General features: G+C 33.4%; 1 pseudogene; it reads left to right on the forward strand.

Annotated features, from left to right (window-relative positions):
- Positions 1-20,447: 20,447 nt before the first annotated feature.
- Positions 20,448-21,013, forward strand: LOC131752214 (large ribosomal subunit protein uL6 pseudogene; annotated as a pseudogene).
- Positions 21,014-23,018: the final 2,005 nt, after the last annotated feature.

Genomic DNA, 23,018 nt, shown 5'->3' on the forward strand with positions numbered 1-23,018 from the left:
AATAGTTTCCAAAATAATTTTGGTATCTCAAAACTTTAGTTACACTGAGAAAAATTAACTAATTCATATGCATTGAATACCTAGATGATTTCCAACAGATAAAATACTAAAACATTAATTACTGAACACAGATTTATCCACCTTCAGTTTCCTTTTACAGAGAAACTAAAGATATTTGGGTCTATTAATAAAAACATTTTGTGCCACATTGGAAATTTCACTGTGAAGAAGAATATACTTCTAGAAATTACAAAATGTATTTATAAATTTGCCAATCCATAGAATACTGTCCACAATTGCTCACTTATTAGTTTTTACTAGAAAGTAAGGATTCTAAGCGATAAAATTCCAATCAATATATGTAATTAAAACTACTTAGGCATAGTAAGAGTGAAAGGAAAAAAGCTGTGTATGAAAAGTAGGTAAGGAAAGGAAAGTAAAATGATTGTTTGTTCCAGAATGAGAAAGAAAAAAATATAAAAGTCTTTCATTGTGTACAACTCCTCAGGTCTCCTTTCTATCTGCTAGATTGGATGCTGCCCCATTCAAATTGATTTTTACTCAAATAAACTTAAAATTTTAATATGCTTCAGTTCAACTTTTAACAACCTCTTTTTCTGTCTCTGTGTTTTTCTCTTTCTCTGTCTCTCTTTCAACTAGTATACAAAGACTTTTATGTGTTTTACCTACATTATTTTATTTAATACTTTCCTATGGAACAGGGATTATCATCTTAACTCTACACATGGGGAAACTGGCATTATGGAAGTTTGTGTAACTTGCCTGACCTTGTACAACTAGGAAGTCACTGAATTGGTTCAAATAATAAACTGATATTTGAATGTAGGCATTTGCATTGAAAGGTCATGCTCTGGCAAGACAGGTAACCATAATGCCTCCTGACCTGAAGTAGTTGCATACTACCATATATTTAAAGGATAAAAAGCATATAGCTAGTCAGCAAATATTTAATCAATTTGTATGTTATCGTTCTCTAATTAAAAAAGAAAAACTAGTGTCATAAAGTCAAAGTGTTCTTGATTAGTAAACTCTAAAATTGGAATACACTAGATTAACTCAGAGAACCTAATTACAAAAATTTAGGTGGCAGTTGATGAAAAAAAAATGCCTATATTTGCATGTGCTGTATTTATAAGAAGCAGCATAGCATAATAACTAAGAGCATACTTTTGAGCTAGGCTACCTTCGTTCAAATTAAGTCAGCATTTATTAGCTCTATTACCAGAAAAACTTACTAAACATTTCCTGCCTGAGTGTCTTCATGTATAAGTGGGGTGTAAAATAGTACCCATTTAACAGACTTGTTTTAAGGCTGAGTTTATGGACAGAACTATGAAAGTGTTTGTTGTGATGATGATGATGATGGAGTTCACATATATATTCTGGATCATCTAACTTCTTGTGTGTATATTTTAACCAATATTGATCCAACTTTCACAGTAAGAAAATGGATATAATGAGTTTCTATGAGAATGAGTATCTATGGATTATTAGCTATGAAATGATGTGGTGCACATTGTTCTAAGCATAGGAAAAGATACTTCTTAGAGGGGAGGGTGGAATGGGAGAGAAAAGAGATAAAATAGATAACCAGAGTTACAGATTAGTCATTTCTTGACAAGGTCTTGGCCAATACAACAGATCAGGAGCTGGAGAACAGAATTAAAGACACCACAACTGAGGAGTGCTGACTCTCTCCAAGTTGAATATAAACATTCTTGCTTCAGAAGTTTATAAATCCATATTTTCAAGTTTTGCTGAGTTCAAAACATTCTATAATTTTCATTTTGTATGTGTTTAAGTCCTTGGTAAAGTAGAAGTATTCTACTTGATATCCAGATATTTGGTACTTTCTAATTATATTTTTTAAATTGTTGTCTATCTTAAATTCACATAAGTAAGATAATATACTTGCTTCATTTCCTAGCATTTTCTTATTTTTGTTAATATTCCATGTGCCCTTAAAATGAATTAGTATGCTTCAGTTGTTGGTACTATGTTTCGGATATAAAAATCGGATCATAATTGTCATTCATAATGAAACTTTTCTTTATCCTTACAGATTTGTTGTTTGCTTATTCTGCATGCGACTAAGAGAAATAGGTTAAAATCTTCCAATATCATTGTGAATTTGAATAGTTCCCCTTTTTGATTCTGCCCATTTGGTTTATATATTTTGACATTATGTTATTAGGTACATACAGATTTAAAATTTTACATATGTTGATCAATAACCCTTATATCATTTTGAGATATATCTCTTCATCTTAGTAGTGTTACCTTAAATTCTATTTGTCTGATAATAGTATAGCCACATGAGTTTTCTTTTGGTTAACATTGTTCAGTTCCTTTGCTTTTTTATTTTTCTTCTGTATCTTCATATTTAAAGCAAGTTGTAAGCAGAATTGTTTTTTGTTTTATTCCCTTTCAAACTCAGTTTGACAATATTTGCCTTTTAGTTAATTATTTAAAACAATTTTATGTAATTATTGACATATTTGGGCTTAAGTGTAGCATCTAACTTTCTCTCATTTTGCAAAGCTTAGCTTATTACGTATTTATACATCTTTTCATTTATCATTCTAGTCATCAATTTATTTCATTTTGTAGGCATATCAAAGAATGTTGTATACTACCATGCACTTCAATCCTAAATACTTAAATGCCTGTATATCATTTTTTGTTAACTTTATATCTTAATTCTTGACTATTTATTTGTAAAACAATTTTTTCTTATGACTGGCTTGTTTCAGATCTTTTATTATTATTGTTATGGTTCTTATAGAGATTACAATCTAAAATTTTGATGTATAAAACTTACATAAGTTAGGACTTCTGCAATTTTCTCATGACTCAGTGATCTTAGAGAACCTTAACTCAGCATATCTAGTCCTTCTCTGCTACCTTAATCATTTAATTTTATTTGATACACATTTAAACACAATAAAATAATTAAAATGGTTTTATATCTAGATTTGCCTATATACTACCCTTTTATGTTGCTCCTTATTCCTTCCTGTTTCTTCATGCTTCTACATGCAGTTATTCTTCTGATAAAGAACATTCTTTAGTATTTCCTTTATTAAAATTATATCATACATGAGTCATCTTAGCATTTTTAAAAAATCTTAAAATGTTTTTATTTCAACTTTTTTCTTTTGGGTAAAATCTTAATTTTACCAGTGATGGATTTGGCTCGTGCATACACTCATTTAACCACTACCTCGATCAAGATATAGAGCATTTCCAGCACCTCCAAAGGTCCCTCTTGCTTCTTTCAGGTCATCACCACATCCATAGGAAACAATTTTCTCATTTATATTATCATGTATTACTTTTACCCATTCTTGATCTTCATAATAATGGTATCACAGAGTATATAGTTTTTTGGTCCAATTTCTTTCACTTAATGTTTTTACAATTCCTTCCTCCTGTTATATGTATTGGATACATATGGATATAGATATAAATATAGAGGTAAAGATAAGAGCAAACAATCATTCCTTTTGTAGTATTAGTTTATTTTAATCTATCCCCAACATTTTATCATTAATATTTTAAACATATATAAAATTGTACAGTGAACAGACATATTCCAATAGCTAAAATTATATAATTATTAACATTTTGTCAAATTTGTTGTATTGTTTCTCTCTAGACACCTATCAATATGCCTTATTAAGTTTCAGACAACTGCATATCCCACTTCAAAATTCTCAGGAGTCATATTATTAATCAGAATTTAATATTTGTTTAAAGTTCTTTTTTAGGTAAATCTTACATACTTTAAAATACACAAATTTAAAATATACTAAATTAATGAATTTTAATTGCTAATGAATAACACAATTTGCTTATCTATTTTTGTATTGGTGGATAGTTGGGTTGTTTCTAGTTTAAGATTATTGTAAGTAACATTATTATGAAGATTACTGTACAAATCTCTCTGTGGAAAGCTCTGTTAATTCCTCTTGGAGAAGTGCCTGGAATTGGAATTGCTGATTTAGAATATGTATGTTAAAATTTATTTTTATAAACAGCAAGGTTGTGTAGACCCACAACCTAATAATTACATCTTTTCAACTCTCTCTCCTGCATGAACACATGTATAAACACACACCACATATGCCTAAACACATACAGATACAGATTTTATAATGCACTGCTATCAGCAAAACTCTCAAATGGAATGCTATAATCCATCACAATATTCCCTCTTTCCTGGAACTCAGCATCATTTTCACACTCTGAAAAGCTTTAAATTTTATTTTAGGTCCCCTATTATCATGCTTTATACCCTGATCCCCTGTTTTCCCCTCGAGTAGAATAATACTGCTTTTTGAAAAGTAAACTACTCTATTTGATATTTGTATATTTCTTAGAAGTATGATGCTTTGATCTTTCATCATTTAAACATATTGATTTTTCTAATGACTTCCTGTCATCTTCCATCTCAGTTTCTAAACCATTCTTTCCTCCCTTATGATTTTCATTCTTACAGTGATTAATAAGTCCATTTTTAAAGATATGGAGAAAAGAGCTCTTCTCAGTAGGCTTATTTTCTTTCAACATTGAGTGTATTATTACCTTGAGTGTTTCAGAGATAGTACATTAATAATTTACTTCAGAAAAGTCTACACCCAAGAGAATTTGAGGTGGCCTAACAAACAAATATAAAGCAAAACAGAATAATTAAAAATAAAAACATCTTAGACAATCAACAAGGTACATAAGGAATAAGTATTATCAGCAGGGTGGCTCTTAGTTTACTAAATGTCTCCTGGAAATTAAAGCAGAATTGGGAAGCACACAGGGTATCATAACTAGCTAACAAAACCCCAGAATTTGTCTATTCATGTATCTAAGACAGCCTTGTTCATGGCACAAGAGTTTACAGTGTTGATATTTGTTATTGTTGGATGAATTGCCAGTTTCATGCTTGAGATCCCAGAGAAAAGGAGGATGATGTTCTTACTCAGTTATCAATGGCCTTCAATCAGATATGACTCTTTGTCCCAAAGAAAATCAGCTCATGTGTGGGCAACAGAGTTTTACATATAGGGTTAATAGTCTTCTTATAAAATATGTTAGATGGTTTTCAGTCACATGGAAGAGACCTAAATTCTTGGACATTTATCATGGAACAAGAAACTTAATTTGAAAACATTCATGAAACATGCAAGGAACTGAAATCCTCATTGCCTTTTGGATCGTGGTATAGGTCCTCTTTTTGTTAATCTAAGAGCATCTTGAAGGACCTGCCAGGAAGTTTACACTGCCATAATCACTCCCAAAGAATTGAATGTCCTGACAGAGGAGGGGGCATTTGAGCATGTTAAAGTATTTACTAAGTAATCTTTCTTCATGATAGAGTTGTACAGTCATAATGTCATGAACTGCTGATCCTGAGAAAAGCAATCAAAAAATTCATCTATTTCTTAAGATTACTCCTGGTCACAGGTTGTACATTATGTACATAAAAATAAGGAACACAAAAAATAAAAAATAAAAATAAATAACATAAAAAATAAGGAACACAGAAAGTGTGTGTAGGTCTCAAAAATTGGACAGCTTGCATAGCAAAGAATATTATGAATAAAATATATTAAATTCTCCATAAATTTCAGACACAATTATCACCAGTTGAACAAAGAAAGATAATTTAGCTAATCAAGCTAAATTTTTAGCTCCGGGCATAACAGAACTTCTGTGCAGGAAAAGGCATTTACTACAATTCTTTAGTAACACACTTAGGGATAAATAATTTAAAATAAATCAATATTTGCAAAAAACCCTGAAATTTCAATGAAAGCTCACCAAAGTAAAAGGGATTCAATATGACTTATACATTCCCTCCTTTTTATTTTTCCCCGTTATCTGGCTCATAGCAGGGTCTAACAAATGACAGCTCCTTCTCATTCCCCATTTACTTTCAATTCAGCACAGAAAGTTTGAGCACAGAACTTTTTTTCCCCAAAATATTGCAAATATAAAATTTCTTTATATATTCTCTATATATAGCATCTCAAATAGGCCTCTTCTGAATCTGCACTGTTAAATGAGACCTAATCTTCACTGCCCATTTCCTACATCCACTTAGGTAATGGATTCAGTAAATGTCTAAACAGAGACAACAATCTATGTACATTCAGCACTTTGCCTTAAGATAATCTGATTTAAAACTCAGTTTGTAAGAAATTATATCACTGTAAAAGGGAGCAAATACAGAATAAAGACAAAAATTCTTTATTCATGTCTAGTTTCCTCTAAAGGATTTTATACTAATGGTATCCTTCAACAAAAAAATAAGAGAGGCAGGAGTAATTTAGATGAGAATGGAGTTTCTAATAGTCCAAAGTGGTTTCCTGATGGCAATTTAATATAAATTTTTACAACAAGACATTTCAAAATTATGTTTCTGGAAGATGAATCCAAGTTCTGGTAAAATTAAAACATTACCTAATTACTCCTTGGGAATGTCCTGAATTATAAATGTCAGTTTTGTAGAACTGGGTGGAAGAGTGAAAATATATGGTTTATATGCCTGAATATTATATTTTAACATGTTCTCAAATTAATAGTATGTCTCAGAAGTTTGTTTAATCTTCTTAATAGTATTAACTCTTATAACTGTATAAATATCAACATTAAACATATTCATTATAATAAAATCAGAGGTAAGAAATAACAGAGGATTAATTACTAAAATGGCTACTGTTATACACCTTTTTTTTTTTTTTTTTTTTTTTTTGCGGTATGCGGGCCTCTCACTGTTGTGGCCTCTCCCGTTGCGGAGCACAGGCTCCGGACGCACAGGCTCAGCGGCCATGGCTCACGGGCTTAGTTGCTCCGCGGCATGTGGGATCTTCCCGGACCAGGGCACGAACCCGTGTCTCCTGCATCGGCAGGCGGATTCTCAACCACTGCGCCACCAGGGAAGCCCTGTTATACACCTTTTAACAAGATATTTTAAAATCAGAGATACCACCATAATTGGAGGAATAATATAATGTCGGCTCTCTCAATCTTTTTCTATTCATAAATTTCATTGCCTTTAGTTGCTAATTCTTAAGTCATGAAATAAAGATATCAAACTGAGGAGTCTGTGACTCTGAACACATCAACCTTCCTACCTCTCCTTCTTGAAATAAGAACTTTTCATACTGTCATTGCTTGAGTTATCTAAGTATTTTTTTAAGTTTCCATTTTACTTACTCTGAGAATATCATATTGACAACTCAACTACATGGCAATTTAGGAAAGAAAAAATAGTGCAGGAAAAATTACCATGACTTGCAACATATATAATTGCAAGATACTGTGTATTTATATCATTGTAAAATACCATGTGTATTAAAATGAATCTGACAATTTACTATATTCTCCTTTCACTTGATATTGTCATTTCTATCTAATCAACCAAAAATGATTTTACTGTAGTACTATTCACTCTGAGAGCTAAGGAATAATTTTCAGAAACTCAAAGTACATTGGCTATACACCTTCATTATTTGTGACTTAGAAGCATATTGATATTCTCACAACTTCTATGGATTTGCTCTTGTTAGCAATTGTTGCAGACACCTTGCAATCAATACAAATAAAACCATCATGATTTCAAATAAAATTCATATTATAAGTTCTAATTTGTGTCATTTCTGCAATGACACACATACACAAATATGCTACTTATACAAGAATGTGTATAAAGAAACAATTGTATATGCATACAGATATATTAATTTATATATTTACATTTACATGTGTATTTTTTTATTGAAGTAAATTGCTTTACAATGTTGTGTTAGTTTCTGCTGTACAATGAAATGAGTCAGATATATGTATACCTATATCCCCTCCATCTAGGACCTCCCTCCCAAACCCCATCCCATCCATCTAGGTCATCACAGAGCATGAAGCTGAGCTCCCTGTGCTATACAGCAGGTTCCCACTAGCTATCTATTTTACACATGGTAGTGTATTTATGTCAAACCTAATTTCTAATGCTATAATTTCAGTTTCTTACAAACAACCCTCCCCTTCCCCCAATGTCCATATGTCCATTCTCTATGTCTACATATCTATTCCTGCCCTACAAATAAGTTCATCTGTTCTATTTTTGTAGATTCCACATATATGTGTTAATATACAATTTTTGTTTCTCTCTTTCTGGCTTACTTCACTCTGTATAACAGACTCTAGGTCAATCCACATCTCTACAAATGACCTAATTTTGTTACTTTTTATGCCTGAGTAATATTCCTTTGTATATGTGTACCACATCCTCTTTATCCACTCACCTATTCTTGGAAATTTAGGTTTCCATGTCCTGGCTATTGTAAATAGTGCTGCAATGAACATTGGGGTACATGTGTCTCTTTGAATTATGTTTTTCTCAGCATATATGCCCAGTAGTTAGATTGCTTGGTCTTATGTTAGTTCTATTTTTAGTATTTTAAGGAACTTCCATACTGTCCTCCAGAGTGGCTGTATCAATTTACATTCCAACCAACAGGGTAAGAGGGTTCCCTTTTCTCCACACCCTCTCCAGCATTTATGTTTGTAGATTTTTTGATGATGGCCATTGTGACCAGTGTGAGGTGATACCTTATAGTAGTTTTGATTTACATTTCTCTAATAATTAGTGATGTTGAGCATCTTTTCATGTGCCTCTTGGCCATCTGTATGTCTTCTTTGGTGAAATGTCTATTTAGTCTTCCAACCATTTTTTAATTGGGTTGTTTGGGTTTTTTTTGATATTAAGCTGCATGAGCTGTTTGTATATTTTGGAGATTAATCCTTTGTCCTTTGACAAATTAATCCTTTGTCCTTAGCATTATTTACTGACATCTACACATAACTAATTGATTTGTCATTCTTTTTCCAATTTTCTTTTTTCTATTTTTATCATCTTTATTGGAGTATAATTGCTTTACATTGTTGTGTTAGTTTATGCTGTATAACAAAGTGAATCAACTATAAGTATGCATATATCCCCATATCCCCTCCCTCTTGCATCTCCCTCCCACCTTCCCTATCCCATCCCTCTAGGTGGTCACAAAGCACCGAGCTGATCTCCATGTGCTATGCGGCTGATTCCCACTAGCTATCTATTTTACATTTTGTAGTTCATATATATCAATGACAGTCTTTAATTTTGTGCCAGCTTACCCTTCCCCCAGCCTGTGTCCTCAAGTCCATTCTCTATAACTGCATCTTTATTCCTGTTCTATCCTTAGGTTCTTCACTTTTTTTTTTTTTGGCTTCCATATATATGTATTAGCGTATAGTATTTGTTTTTCACCTTCTGACTTCACTCCGTATGACAGACTCTAGGTCCAACCACCTCACTACAAAGAACTCAATTTTATTTCTTTTTATGGCTTAGTAATATTCCATTGTATATATGTGCAACAACTTCTTTATCCATTTATCTGTTGATGGACACTTAGTTTGCTTTCATGTCCTGGCTATTGTAAATAGTGCTACAGTGAACATTGTGGTACATGCCTCTTTGAATTATGGTTTTCTCAGGGTGTATGCCCAGGAGTGGGATTGCTGGGTTGTATGGTAGTTCTATTTTTAGTTTTTTAAGGAATCTCCATACTATTCTCCATAGTGGCTGTATCAATTTACATTCCCACCAACAGGGCAAGAGGGTTCCCTTTTCTCCACACCTTCTCCAGCTTTTATGTTTGTAGACTTTTTGATGATGGTCATTCTGACCAGTGTGAGGTGATACCTCATTGTAGTTTTGATTTGCATTTCTCTAATGATTAGTAATGTTGAGCATCCTTTCATGTGTTTTAGCAATCTGTATATCATCTTTTGAGAAATGTCTATTTATGTCTTCTGCCCATTTTTGGATTGGGTTGTTTGTTTTTTTCATATTGAGCTTCATGAGCTGCTTGTATATTGTGGAGATTAATCCTTTGTCAGTTGCTTCATTTGCAAATATTTTCTCCCATTATGAGTGTTGTGTTTTCATCTTGTTTATGGTTTCTATGCTGTGCAAAAGCTTTTATGTTTCATGAAGTCCCATTTGTTTATTTTCTTTTTATTTCCATTTCTCTAAGAGGTGGGTCAAATAGGATCTTGCTGTGATTTATGTCATAGAGTGTTCTGCCTATGTTTTCCTTTAAGAGTATTATAGTGCCTGGCCTTACATTAGGTCATTAATCAATTTTTAGTTTATTGTGTATGGTGTTATGGAGTGTTTTAATTTCATTATTTTACATGTAGTTGTCCAGTTTTCCCAGCACCACTTATTGAAGAGACTGTCTTTTCTCCATTGTGTATCCTTGTTTCTTTTGTCATAGACTACTTGACCATAGGTCCATGGGTTTATCTCTTGGCTTTCTATCCTGTTCCATTGATCTATATTTCTGTTTTGGTGTCAGTACCATGTTGTCTTGATTACTGTAGCTTTGTAGTATAATCTGAAGTCAGGGAGACTGATTCTTCCAGCTCTGTTTTTCTTTCTCAAGATTGCTTTGGTTATTCGGGGTCTTTTGTACTTCCACACAAATTGTGAAATTTTTGGTTCTAGTTCTGTGGAAAATTCCATTGGTAGTTTGATAGGTATTGCATTGGATCTGTAGATTGCTTTGGGTAGTATGGTCATTTTCACAATGTTGATTCTTCCAATCCAAGAACATGGTATATCTCTCCATCTGTGTGTGTCATCTTTAGTTTCTTTCACTAGTGTCTTATAGTTTTCTGCATACAGGTCTTTTGTCTCCTTAGGTAGGTTTATTACTAGGTACTTTATTATTTTTGTTGCCATGGTAAATGAGAATATTTCCTTAATTTCTCTTTCATATTTTTCATCATTAGTGTATAGGAATACAAGAGAATTCTGTACATTAATTTTGCATCCAGATACTTTACCAAATTCATTGATTAGCTCTAGTTTTCTGGTAGCATCTTTAGGATTCTCTTTGTATAGTATCATGTCATCTGCAAACAGTGACAGTTTTACTTATTTTCCAATTTGGATTCCTTTAATTTCTTTTTCTTCTCTGATACCTTTGCCTAAAACTTCCAAAACTATGTGGCATAATAGTTGTGAGAGTGAGCAACCTGCTCTTGCTCCTGATCTTAGTGGAAATGGTTTCATTTTTTCACCATTGAGAACGTTGTTGGCTGTGGGCTTGTCATATATGGCCTTTATTATGTTAAAGTAAGTTTCCTCTATGCCTACTTTCTAGGGGGTTTTATCATAAATGGGTGTTGAATTTTGTTGAAATCTTTTTCTGCAGCTGAAGAGATTTTCATATGCTTTTTCACATTCAATTTGTTAATGTGTATCACATTGATTGCTTTGCATATATTGAAGAATCCTTGCATTATTGGGATAAACCTCACTTGATCATCGTGTATGATCCTTTTAATGTGCTGTTGGATTCTGTTTGCTAGTATTTTGTTGAAGATTTTTGTATCTATGTTCATCTATGATATTGGCCTGTAGTTTTCTTTCTTTGTGACATCTTTGTCTGGTTTTGGTATCAAGGTGATGGTGGCCTCGTAGAATGTGTTTGGGAGTGTTCCTCCCTCCGCTATATTTTGGAAGAGTTTGAGAAGGATAGGTATTAGTTCTTCTCTATATGTTTGATAAAATTCACCTATGAAGCAATCTGGTCCTGGGCTTTTGTGTGTTGGAAGATTTTTAATCACAGTTTCAATTTCAGTGCTTGTGATTGGTCTGTTTATATTTTCTATTTCTTCCTGCTTCAGTCTCAGAAGGTTGTGCTTTTCTAAGAATTTGTCCTTTTCTGTCAGGTTGTCCACTATATTGGCATATATTGCTTGTAGTAATCTCTCATGATCCTTTGCATTTCTTCAGGGTCCATTGTTACTTCTCATTTTTCATGTCTAATTCTGTTGATTTGAGTCTTTTCCCTTTTTTTTCTTGATGAGTCTGGCTAATGGTTTATCAATTTTGTTTATCTTCTTAAAGAACCAGCTTTTAGTTATATTGATCTTTCCTATTGTTTCCTTCATTTCTTTTTCATTTATATCTGATGTGAGCTTTATGATTTCTTTCTTTCTGCAAACTTGGGTTTTTTTTTTTTTTTTTTCCTTCTCTCTCTAATTGCTTTAGGTGTAAGGTTAGGTTGTTTAATTGAGGTTTTTCATGTTTCTTGGGGTAGGATTTTATTGCTACTAACTTCCCTCTTAGAACTGCTTTTGCTGCATCCCATAGGTTTTGGGTCATCGTGTTTTCATTGTCATTTGTTTCTAGGTATTTTTTGATTTAATCTTTGATTTCTTCAGTGTTCGCTTGGTTATTTAGTAGTGTATTGTTTAGCCTCATGTGTTTGTGTATTTTACAGTTATTTTTTTCCTGTAATTGATATCTAGTATCATAAGGTTATGTTCAGAAAAGATACTTGATATGATTTTCATTTTCTTAAATTTACCAAGGCCTGATTTCTGACCCCAAATATGATCTATCCTGGAGAGTGTTCCATGAGCACTTGAGAAGAAAGTACATTCTGTTGTTTTTGGATGGAATGTTCTATAAATATCAATTAAGTCCATCTTGTTTAATGTGTCATTTAAAGCTGTTTCCTTTTTTCTTTTTTTCATTTTGGAAGATCTGTCCATTGGTGAAAGTGGGGTGTTAAAGTCCCCTACTATTATTTTTATTTTTTAATTAATTAATTAATTAATTTTATTTTAGGCTGTGTTAAGTCTTCATTGCTGCACACAGGTTTTCTCTAGTTGCAGTGAGTGGGGGCTACTCTTCATTGAGGTGCACAGGCTTCTCATTCCTGTGACTTATCTTGTTGTGGAGCAGGGGCTCTAGGCACATGTGCTTTAGTAGTTGTGGCACACAGGTTCAGTAGTTGTGGCTTGAGGGCTTTAGAGCACAGGCTCAGTAGTTGTGGCTCACGGGCTTACTTGGTCCGTGCCATGTGGGACCAGGGCTCGAACCCATGTCCCTGCATTGACAGGTGGATTCTTAATCACTGCACCACCAGGAAAGCACCACTACTATTATTGTATTACTGTCGACTTCCCATTTTATGGCTCTTAGCATTTGCCTTATGTATTGAGGTGTTCCTATGTTGGGTGCATAAATATTTACAATTTTTATATCTTCTTCTTGGAATGATTCTTTGATCATTATGCAGTGTCCTCTTTGTCTCTTGTAATAGTCTTTATTTTAAAGTCTATTTTGTCTGATATGAGAATTGCTACTCCAGCTTTCTTTTGATTTCCATTTGCAAGGAATATCTTTTTCCATGTCCTCACTTTCAGTCTGTATGTGTCTCTAAGTCTGAAGTGGGTCACTTGTAGACAGCGTATATACAGGTCTTGTCTTTTTATCCATTCAGCCAGTCTATGTCTTTTGGTTGGAGCACTTAAGCCATTTACATTTAAGGTAATTATTGATATGTATGTTCCTATTACCATTTTCTTAATTGTTTTGGATTTGTTATTGTAGGTCTTTTCCTTCTCTTGTGTTTCCTGCTTAGAGAATTTCCTTTAGTATTTGTTTTGAAGCTGGTTTTGTGGTGCTGAATTCTCTTAGCTTTTGCTTGTCTTGTAAAGTTTTTACTTTCTCCATCGAAGTGAATGAGATCCTAGCTGGGTAGAGTGATCTTGGTTGAAGGTTTCTCCCTTTCATCACTTTAAATATGTCCTGCCATTCCCTTCTGGCTAGCAGAGTTTCTGCTGAAAGATCAGCTGCTAACCTTATGGGGATTCCCTTGTATGTTATTTGTTGCTTTTCCCTTGATACTTTTAATCTTTTTTCTTTGTATTTAATTTTTAATACATTGATTAAGATGTTTCTTGGTGTGTTTCTCCTTGGTTTTATCCTGTATGGTACTCTCTGTGCTTCCTGGACTTGATTATTTCCTTTCCCCTATTAGGGAAATTTTCAACTATAATCTCTTGAAATATTTTCTCAGTCACTTTTTTTTTCTCTTCTTCTTCTGGGACACCTATAATTTGAATATTTGTGCATTTAATATTGTCCCAGAGGTCTCTGAGACTGTCCTCAATTCTTTTCATTCTTTTTTTCTTTATTTTGCTCTGTGGTAATTATTTCCACTATTTATATTCCAGGTCACTTATTCATTCTTCTGTCTCAGTTATTCTACTATTAACTCCTTCTAGAGAATCTTTAGTTTCATTTATTGCATTGTTCATCATTGTTTGTTTGCTCTTTATTTCTTCTAGTTTCTTGTTAAACATCTGTTGTATTTTCTCCATTTTATTTCCAAGTTTTTGGATCATCTTTACTATCATTACTCTGAATTCTTTTTCAGGTACACTGCCTATTTCCTCTTCATTTGTTTGTTCTGGTAAGTTTTTACTTTGCTCCTTCATCTTTTGTGTATTTCTCTATCTTCTCATTTTGCTTAACTTACTGTGTTTGGGGTCTCCTTTTCACAGGTTGCCAGTTCATAGTTCCCATAGTTTTTAGTGTCTGCTCCAGTGGGTAAGGTTGGTTCAGTGGGTTGTGTAAGCTTCCTGGTGGAAGGTACTGGTGCCTGTGTTCTTGTGGATGAGGCTGGATCTCGTCTTTCTAGTGTGCAGGACCATATCTGGTAGTTTGTTTTGTGGTGTCTGTGAACTTATTATGATTTTAGGTAGCTTCTCTGTTAATGGGTGGGTTTGTGTTCCTGTTTTGTGATTTTTTTGTCATGGGGTTTTCAGCACTGGACCTTGCTTTTCATTGAGTGGAGATGGGTCTTAACATTGAAATGGAAATCTCTGTGAGAGTTCTCATCAATTGATATTACCTGGTGTCAGGAAGTCTCTGGTGGTCCAATGTCCTGAACTCAGCTCTCCCACTCAGAGGCTCAGGTCTGACACCTGGCTGGAGCACCAACACTCTGTCAGCTGAAAACTGTACTCTTGCTATTGTGCTGGCTACTCCTTTTCTGTCCTTTTTCCTGTCTTCTTCATCTCTATGACCTTCTGGGCAAGGGGGAGAGCAACGTTACTTCATTGTGAGGAGTGCCAAGGTGCTGGCTCTGCTGGCCATGCTGCTGCTCACTGTCATTTTTCTTGACCTGGCACAGCGGCCATCAGCCCATGGCCTGGGACTTATGTTAATGTCACACCTCAAGCAAATCACCTTTTGTTCTCTCAAATTTAATATGCACAATTTAATATGTATTTTCTATCTCATTTTTCCCAGTGAAGTCATAATCAAATTTTCATGGTAAATAGAGCAACACACATAGATTAAACATTACCTTCTACCTTGTGTTCATATAAATAGATGAGCAACAAACTGATACTGTCTTCCTCAGTTAACATCCCCTTTTCCTCTTATTGAAGCATCATTTAATTGTGCATACAATGTCATAAATGTATCTCAGAAAATACAGACCTTCAAGAATAGTAAATAAAAATCTTAATAACATCTCTGTATCTATCCATCCATCTTTACATGTATATCACCACAATTGCCCACATTTCCTATTTCAAGTGTGAGGATTGGTCATAAGTGACCATGTTGAAAATATTTTCATGTCCTTTAAGATATATCAGAATTAAAAGTTTCTCTCCTTCAACTATTTATGTTTTTGTTTGTTTGTTTGTTTGTTTTTGTGATATGCAGGACTCTCACTGCTGTGGCCTCTCCCATTGCAGAGCACAGGCTATGGAAGTGCAGGCTCAGTGGCCATGACTCATGGGCCTAGCTGCTCTGCAGCATGTGGGATCTTCCTGAACCAGGGCACAAACCCGCGTCCCCTGCATTGGCAGTTGGACTCTCCACCACTGTGTCACCAGGGAAGCCCCTATAAGTATTTTTTAATGAATAAATAAATGAATACATGATTTAAAATTCAGAAGAATATCACCTGTTAGATTTCAAGCTCCATGGGATAAGAAACATTTCTCTCATGCATTGAATAGCACAACGTCATCACTTGATAGGATTTCTGGTATAAATAAAGTAAGGAAGTAACTAGGTTTAGCATTTTTAATCTACCTACCATTCAGTATGTCTATAAATTAATGGGACTACATTTAAAAATCAAGTAGAAAATTATGCTTCTAAATATACAGTAGTAAAATCCCCAATACCTAATACAATTCCCTAAAAGAAATATTGACATATAATAAATGTTAACAAATGAGCAATAGTTTGTTGAATCTAACTATTTCCTCCTCTGTTTACACATTTATCTCACTGATAACACTTTTTTTTTCAAAATATTTTATCACTTCTCTTTGGAATGATTTTTAGAGCTATATTATTTCTTTAATTATGTGACTACTTACAGAACACTAGAATAGTTTATTACCAATGGATAGCTATCCATCTGTCTACCACTATCTAGCTAGTTAGCTATATATAAACCTGTCTAGCTATCTATAAATCTATCATCTACTACCAATGGATATCTATCCATCTGTCTACCACTCTCTATTTATCTATCTATCTATAAATCTAGCTATCTATAAATCTATCATCTATCTATCTATGCATCTATGTCTATAATGTTATGAGAAATGCTTATCTGGAAATTTATTGTTTGTGTCTATTATTTAGTATTGTGTCATAATGGCATATATTACATGAATTGCCCCCATTTCAGATTGGAATAATAGCACCAATTGAGATACATTTGTATGGCAGGGTAAATATAAATAACAGAAAAGAGAAGTATGAACAGAAACATTTAAACCTACATATGCATACATATATATATACAACATTGCTTATCATTCTGTACTTCACAAAATTGTTTCTGATGTCTCAAATAGATAATTAAGCCAATAGAATATATCATGTTTTATATATAGACACATTAAGCATTCAAAATAAATATTTCATTATATAAATTTAAAAAATAATGTTACTACATTAGGAAGTATTTAATTGATAGATATCTAAAATTATTGGAGAGTTTTGGGTATTTAAGGGGAAAAACTATTAGGACTTTAAATACTAATGACTACTTGATTCAACACCAGAACAATATTTAATATTCTATTTATCTTTCTAAATTAGAGAAGAACGACAGAGAAAAATACAGTGATATTTACAAATCCTTTAAAAAAGGTCATGTTTACAGAGATTTGTTAGTTATATTTTTGTGATTTATTACAGCAATACAGACTTGAAAAATGTTAAAATCTGAAGCTTCTTTAAGTAAGTACCCCCTTTCCTGCTCATCATCTAACTTTGCCCCTCAGTAATATCAAATGGATTAAAGTTCACTTTTATTTTCACCAGAAGATTTTATTCATCAAGAGTTGATTATTATATGCCTGTTTTATCTTTATAATAGAAAACCAAATTTATATCTGTACTCAAAAGGAAAAGAAAGAGAATTTGATTCAAAGGATCCTGATTTTTCAATCATTTTACCTATTGAATGTAATCATTGAAAAGGTCATTAAATCAAAAGTAATCATTGAAAAGGTAACTAAACTCAATGTCCATTTAAAGCAAGGGCACATGGCCTGTTTCAAATACATGGCTCACTTCGGCTACAAGGACCTTGAATAAAAATGTTTATGCCTGAGAGAGAAGTCTAAGGAAAATTAACCATGGGCTAATCCATTGAACAACATGATTTCAAGGATAAATTGCATCAGTTAATTGAAAATCCAATAAAACATATTTGCTGGAATCAGATTATGTATTGGATGGACTGATATACAGATTCACTATTTATATAAAAACTAGAAACACAAAATATCAGTAAACTTAGTTTACACTGCTGATGTGACATCATATAGAAGTTAATAGTAATTTTCCAGCAAGGAACAAGTGAGTATGGTCTCTGTTCTACCTTTGTGAAATATGTTCCTGGGTGAGCCACACTTTGTCATTCTTTCCTTAGTGTGTTTTAATGACTTTAGCCTCTCTTAAAATTTACAATTAGCATAATGATTTCTTTACTAGTTCTTCTCGCTACTGTTTACATATACTTATTAAATAAAGTTTCCTTTTTCTTACAGCTGTTTTTAACCAAAACATTTACCATTAGAACTTTGTTTCACCTAGAGGTAACAAATTTTCTCTGAAAGTAAGTTCTACATGTTCTCTCTTTTTCTGACTTCTGTAACTGTTGAGATTATCTGCTACGAATCTGTGACTGTTTCTCAATGTTCTTTTTGCTCTGTCATTGAATTCATTTTCTTTCAATTTTGGGCATCTGCAATTTTTTTGTTCACTTGTTTCATAGCCTGTACTATTCCTGACATTAATTCTAGGTACAATGGGTAGAGTTATTTATTTCACTTTTGAAGATTAATTATTTTGACAGATATAACACACTTTACAGTATAGTTATACTGGATAAAACCAAAATCTTTATTTCAATAATTTAGTGAATATAAATGGCATGATTTTTACTCATTCAGTCTTCATAGCAAGCCTGTGAAATATATGCAATTATTATCCTTTTTTTTTTCAGATGAGGTAACTGAAGCTCAGAGAACTTGTGTGAATTGCTCAAAATAACACAGCTAGAAAGTAGAAGAACTGATATTTGGTCCCAGGAATGTAGAATTCATGTTCTTAAGCACTATGCAGTGCATACCCTCTCAGTTAAATAAATAACTCATCTTAAGGAGAAATTCCATAGAGCAAATTTACCATTCATAAATACTTGTTAATGATGTTACAGCACTATTTTATCAGAAATATTTGCCATCAATGATATAAGTGGAAATTATTCCTTTGTTATTGTGTGTTCAATGTCATAAATAATAAAAATATAATAATAATAATAATAATATATACCAAACTTAGAGGCTAAAACAACACACTTTTTTTTTTTTTTATGTTTTCCACGGGTCGAGGTGCAAGCACAATTTATCTGGCTCTTCTGCTCAGGGTCTCATAAAGCTGCAATCAAGATGTTATCTGGGCTCTGTGCTCATCTAGATGCTCAAATTGAGAACTGCTTTGTAGTTCTCTCAGGCTTCTGGCAAAATCCAACCTCTTGCAATTATTGGACTGAGGTGTCCACATTTTTGCTAACTTCCAGGTCCTCTATGCTACCCTCCATTCCTTGCCACATGACCCTTTCAATAGGAAGTTTACAACATGTATGTTTCTTCATAAAATAATCATGGGGGTGATTTCCCATCACCTTTGCTGTATAAAATAACCTAATCAAAAGTGTGACATTATTTTGCCTTTGCCATATTCTATTGGTTAGAATCAACTAACTGGTCCCACCTTGTTGTCAAGAAAAGATTTCACAAATTCCTGGGTACCAGAAGGTGGGAGATCATTGTGGCATTCCACTGACTGCTACAATCATTATGACCATTTTAAATACTGATACCAAATAATTCTATACCTTGGTTTGAATTAAGATGAAGAATTTGGGGGATAGTAACCCTCTTTCATGATACATTTTCAATCTGAGTGACCAGCTGCAAACTTTTTGACATTCTTTGGAGAGGCCAACATCATAACTTTTGAATATTAGTGTATATCATTGGTATAGGATTGATCAGATTTCCTCAATCTTACAGCCCTAATTTTCAAGTACCCACTCATCAATTTATCCAATGAGGAGAACATTTCTTCCTAAAGCTCTGTTCCTCTGTCAGTCTTACAAGTGGCAGAGCTAAAGGGAATAGTGATTACAGTTACTTCCTAGCATACTGGAAACAAGAAACTGTAAGCAGAATATATTTCAACTTCGATTGTTTTATTGATGGTTGCTCAGTGATCGACCTACACGCAATTGATCTGGGCAGCCCCACAGTACTCAGTCTATGCATTTAATTGAGAGTTTAGTGAATAGCACCTAATGTATTGAGCATGATTTAAGGGAAAAAAAGGATCCTTCTTGAACCTGTCCCCTATTAAGTTTGAACGGTTCATGATGCTACTTAAGTTACTTTTCATGCCACTCACTTTTAACTATGCCTCTACCCATAGGGCTATGATAGCTTCAGATTTAAATTCCAGCTGTATATTTTTTTCTATTTATAACAGTTTAAGAAACTCTTACAAGTCTAGGATTAAGAGAGTTTGAAAGTATTTGAAAGTAGCTATTGAGATACTACCAGTTAAAAATTAAGTAACAAAATATTTTCTGTGTGGAAAGACACACATGGCAAAATAATAAGAAACTATATATATCAAATAAATTATATTTCTTTGACAAGGAAATGAGTACAGGCACATAAGAATATGGAATTCAGGGCAGTTAAAAAATATGAATGTGGGCTTCCCTGGTGGCGCAGTGGTTGAGAATCCGCCTGCCAATGCAGGGGACACGGGTTCGTGCCCCGGTCTGGGAAGATCCCACATGCCGCGGAGCAGCTGGGCCCGTGAGCCATGGCGGCTGAGCCTGTGCGCCCGGAGCCTGTGCTCCGCAAAGGCAGAGGCCACAGAAGTGAGAGGCCCGCGTACCACAAAAAAAAAAAAAAAAAAAAAAAAAAAAAGAATGTGATTCTTTGTTGCATCTTTTGCAAGAATGAAGACTGTTCTCAGGATTAAGACTGTCCACATTCCAGATGATGTCAACATCACTCTGAAGGGATGCACAGTTCCAGAGGCACCCTGTGGAAGGACTTCAATCACATCAATGTAAAATTCAATCTCCTTGGAAAGAAAAAGAAGAGGCTCCAGGCTACAAAGGGTGGGGAAATAGAAAACAACCCGTTTCTGTCTGTGTTATCTGTAGTCATGTGCAGAATGTCTATTCTAAGATGAGGTCTGTGCATGCCGATTTCACCATCAGTGTCGTTCTTCAGGAGAATGGGTATCTTGTTGAAATCCAAAATTTCTTTGGCAAAAAGTACATCTACTGGACTTGGATGAAGCCAGGAGTTGCTTGTTCAGTATCTCATGCCCAAAAAGATGAGTTGATTTTTTTTTTTTTAAGATGAGTTAATTCTTGAAGGAAACAACACTGAACTCCTATCAAATTTAACTGATTTGATTCAGCAAACCCCAACAGTTAAAAGCAAAGATATCAGATAAATTTTGGATGGTATCTACATTTCTGAAAATGGAACAGTTCAGCAGGGTTATAAATAAAATCTAAGTTTTCCAGCTACAGAAACAGCAAGATGCCAGATAATTCCTCAGACTTATTTGTAATATTTTAAAGATGCAAGAAAACCCATGTATTGAAAAAAATACTAATGTGTTTATGCTATACTCATACATTTAATGCTTAATATATTATTAAACACAGCTTGAGGCAAAAGTTCTGTTCTAAAGATTAGAAAGGCCATTTCAGGGAGCAAAAACTATCCAGTGACTAAGCTGGCTTTGTGCAATCATATGCTCAATCACCAGTTGGCATAACATTTTATTTATTTATTTTTAACATCTTTATTGGAGTATAATTGCTTTAAAATGTTTTGTTAGTCTCTGCTTTATAACAAAGTGAATCAGCTATACATACACATATGTTCCCATATCTCTTCCCTCTTGCATCTCCCTCCCTCCCACCCTCCTTATCCCACCCTTCTAGGTGGTCACAAAGCACTGAGCTTATCTCCCTGTGCTATGCGGCTGCTTCCCACTAGCTATCTATTTTACGTGGCATAACATTTTTTTAAAATGTGATACTACTTCAAGTGTGTGACAAAGACTGCTTGATAATGATTCATACAGAGATGGAGTTTTGTTTGCTTTTTTTTACAGGATGCTTAGGGCCTAAAATTTACTGCTTGGTCTTTAGTCTGAGGACTTCAGCCTGTGGTCTCAGTGGTAGCCTTGATGATAAAGACAAAGAAAACTCACACCAATATACTTTGTGTTTCACAAACAGTTTCCTTATTAGACCTTCAAAATGAGTCTAGAAAAGCATTTATTTACTTTCTATTAAAAAAAAATTCAGGGCACCCAGAATTTGAAGATATAACCCAGTTTCCATGAATCCAGGCATAATATTTTTAAGACAAAATACAAATTAAAATGGTTATCACCCAACAGATTTCAAGAATCACATCTCAATATTGTGTTAGGACATGTGGCACCATAATTTTGGCATTCTAGACATTTTGGAATCCTAAAAATTGAGTTAAAATTATGGTTTCACTGTTTATCATATCTGGTAAATTAGGATTGTTTCTTGGCATTTCTGTGTCTTAAATGAATCTTCTGCCAAATGAATAATAGAATATATATATAATACAATATAGATGTCCTGATTAAGATAGAGTATTTATACAATTCATATGGTTGTTCCAATTTGAAAACAAAAAATAGTTGCTCAAAAACAATTTCAACACAAGTGAGTTAGTAAACAGACCTCCCATTAATTGTAATCCACTGTAACACGGAAAGATACACTTCTAGAATGTTGTGCTTGGATTATAGCATTATTAAAGCCAGATCATATCACTTTGATATCTAGAAGGTTTCTCCTACAAACTGTATTGCACTTAGCTGAAGGACAATATTCATGCCTTTTGATTGCTTTACTCCCAGTAAGATCTACCATGATGTTCTACTTATGGTGATTTAGAGAATGACATCTGTGTGGTAACTCTATTTTTAACTATTTGAGGAACTACCAAATGGTTTTCAACAAAGGTTGCATCTTTTTACATTCCTACCAGCAATATATAAGTGTTTCAATTTCTCCACATCCTCACCAACAGTTGTTATCTTCTGTTTATTGATTATAGCTATTTTAGTAGATGTGAAGTGATATCTCATTGTCATTCTGATTTGCATTTCCTTAATGGTTAATGACTTCAAGCATTATTTCATGTGCCTATTGACCATCCGTATATAGATATAGAAATAGATACAGATATAGATATAGATATAGATATAGATGAAATGTCTTTTCAAATACTTTGTCAATTTTTAAATTAGATTATTTTATCTTTTTATGGTTGAATTCTAAAGATTCTTATGCATCCCAGACATTAATTTCTTATCAAATATATGATTTATATATACTGTTTTTTTGTATTCTATAGATTGTCATTTCACTTTCCTGATACTGTCCTTTGATATATAAAAGTTTTTGACTTTGATAAGTTTAATTTGTCTATTTTTTTCTATTTTTGCTTGTACTTTT

This window comes from Kogia breviceps, chromosome 3 (genome assembly GCF_026419965.1).
Source record: "Kogia breviceps isolate mKogBre1 chromosome 3, mKogBre1 haplotype 1, whole genome shotgun sequence".
Classification (NCBI taxonomy): Eukaryota; Metazoa; Chordata; class Mammalia; order Artiodactyla; family Physeteridae; genus Kogia; species Kogia breviceps.